At 41.9% G+C, this 2575-nt stretch overlaps 1 non-coding gene across 1 annotated transcript; it reads right to left on the reverse strand.

Moving 5' to 3' along the window:
- Positions 1-1335: 1335 nt before the first annotated feature.
- On the reverse strand, positions 1336-1441 carry LOC127745865 (small nucleolar RNA R71). The gene has a single exon (XR_008007489.1). It is a non-coding gene; the product is annotated as a small nucleolar RNA R71 (small nucleolar RNA).
- Between the last annotated feature and the right edge of the window lie 1134 nt (positions 1442-2575).

The following is a 2575-nucleotide window of genomic DNA, read 5'->3' on the forward strand; positions in this document are numbered from 1 at the left end:
ATTGGCTATTGATCAAGATTTGAGAGATTGAATTACAAGAAATTGTAATTCAATCAATTAAGATTGCTAAGGAGATCAATGATTGCATTGATTGAGGAAGAGATGAAAATGAATTTGATCTGGAGAATGCAATATCTCCTAAGCCCAATGAACTCCCCATTTCTGATCTTACCCATTCTCTTTATTTTCTGTAATTTACTTTTATGAGTAATTCCCCCATTCCCATTTACAATTCTGCTCTTTACTTTCAGTCATTTAATTTCTCGCCATTTTAATTTCTGTAATTATCAATTCTATTCATGGATTCGCTCAACTAGATCATTCCTCTAATTAAAGTTGCTTGATCAATCAATCCCTGTGGGATTCGACCTCACTCTATTGTGAGTTTTTACTTGACGACAAATTCGGTACACTTGCCAAATGGGAATTTGTTGAGAGATAAGTTTTACCCCGATCAAGTTTATGGCGCCGTTGCCGGGGAGTGATTGTGCATCGACAATGATTACATTAGAGGATCACTAGATTGAGCATTTGTATTTTGTTTGATTTAATTTTCTGTTTGGTTAATTTGCTTTCCGTCTCAGTTTAATTCTTCCCCTCCCCTGTTTCTTAGTTTTTCTTTGCTATTTACAATTCAGTTCACTAACCCACTAACTGTTTGATATATTGCATCACTGACACTAACAAGTAATTCTAACAAGATACTTTCTGCATTGCTTTTCTTGCTTGTACTCTGTTGGTTGTATGACAGGGAGAAGAAGCGGAGCTTCAACTTCCTTTGATTCTGAACCTGAGAGAACCTTCTTAAGATTAAGAAGGGAGGCAAAAGAAAAACGTGTAGTGGGTGCTGAAGAAGAGGAGGAACACTGTGAAGAATACTTTGAAACAACCATGGAAGACCATCATGAGTAAGAGGTGCACAACCATGGTGGAGGAGGTAGAGCAAATCCTGGTGGGGAAGATAGAAGAGTCTTGGGCCCTTACATTAACCCAAACCCAGGGAACTGCGGAAGTAGCATCCAAAAACCAACCACCCATGCCAACAACTTTGAACTAAAGCCACAGCTCATCACCCTTATTCAGAACAATTGCTCGTTCGAAGGAGGTGTCCAAGATGACCCCCAACCAACACTTAAACACCTTCCTGAGAATATGTGACACAGTGAAGTCCAATGGCGTTCAACCTGACGCCTATAGACTGTTGTTGTTCCCATTCTCTCTCAGAGACAAGGCAACCAAGTGGTTGGAGTCTTTTCCAAAGGAGAGCTTGACAACTTGGGATGATGTTATGAACAAATTCTTAGCAAGATTTTACCCCCCCTCAACGAGTCAATCGGCTGAGAACTGAGGTCCAAACTTTTAGGCAACAAGATGGTGAGACTCTATATGAAGCATGGGAGAGGTTTAAAGACCTAACAAGGAGATGTCCATCTGATATGTTCAATGAATGGGTGCAGCTGCACATCTTCTATGAAGGACTGTCATATGAATCAAAGAAGGCCGTAGACCATTCATCTGGAAGTTCCTTGAACAAGAAGAAGACCATTGAGGAAGCCATAGATGTCATTGAAACTGTAGCTGAGAATGACTACTTATATGCTTCCGAAAGAGGGCACACTATAGGGGTAATGGAGCTGAACAATGTAGATGCTCTGCTGGCTCAAAATAAGCTCATCACCAAGCAGCTAGCTGACCTCACCAAGAAGATGGAGAGAAGTCAAGTGGCAGCAATCACCACTTCAACACAAGAGGAAGCAATTGAAGAGGAAGAAGGCACTCGGGAGCAAGCCAACTACATTGGGAATTCACATAGACACAACCATGATCCATACTCCAAGACCTACAACCCTGGATGGAGGAATCACCCAAACTTTGGGTGGGGTAATCAACAAGACCAAGGCCAAGATCAGAGACGTCACAACAGGTGAGAGCCAGTATGAAGAATCGGGGGGAAGCAATTAAGAAGCTGGAATTCCAAGTGGGATATTTGTATGATAAGATTCCCAGACCCACTGATAGCTTCCCAAGTGACACGGAGAAGAATCCGAGAGGTGAAACGAAGAAAGTAAGATGGGAGGATTGCAATATGGTCACTATAAATGACAAGGAGACTGAAGACAAGCCAAGCAAGCTATCAGAACAACCTGAAAATACCTTAGTAGAGAAGGAGAAGAAAGACCAACAAGAACCAGAAATCTCACAACAGGAGCTGCTGAGACTATATGCACCATTTCCGCAACTGCTAAAGGGTGCTATGGGAAAGAGAATGTACTCAAGGTTCTTAGACCTGTTTGCATCTTTGAATGTGAACATACCGTTCATCAAGGTCATTCAGCAAATGCCAGCATTCATCAAGTACATGAAGGAACTACTTCCCAGGAAGAGCTCACTCAAGGGAGGCCAGACTATAGTGATGAACAAGGATTGCAGCACCCTCATTCAAACACAATTTCCCGCGAAAAGAAAAGACCCAGGAAGTTTTCATGTCCCCTGTGCTATAGGGGAAACAAATTTTGATAGAGCACTTTGCGATTTGGGAGCAAGCATCAACTTAATACCCCTATCCCTGGTAAAA

Source organism: Arachis duranensis, chromosome 3, assembly GCF_000817695.3.
Source record: "Arachis duranensis cultivar V14167 chromosome 3, aradu.V14167.gnm2.J7QH, whole genome shotgun sequence".
Lineage (NCBI taxonomy): Eukaryota > Viridiplantae > Streptophyta > Magnoliopsida > Fabales > Fabaceae > Arachis > Arachis duranensis.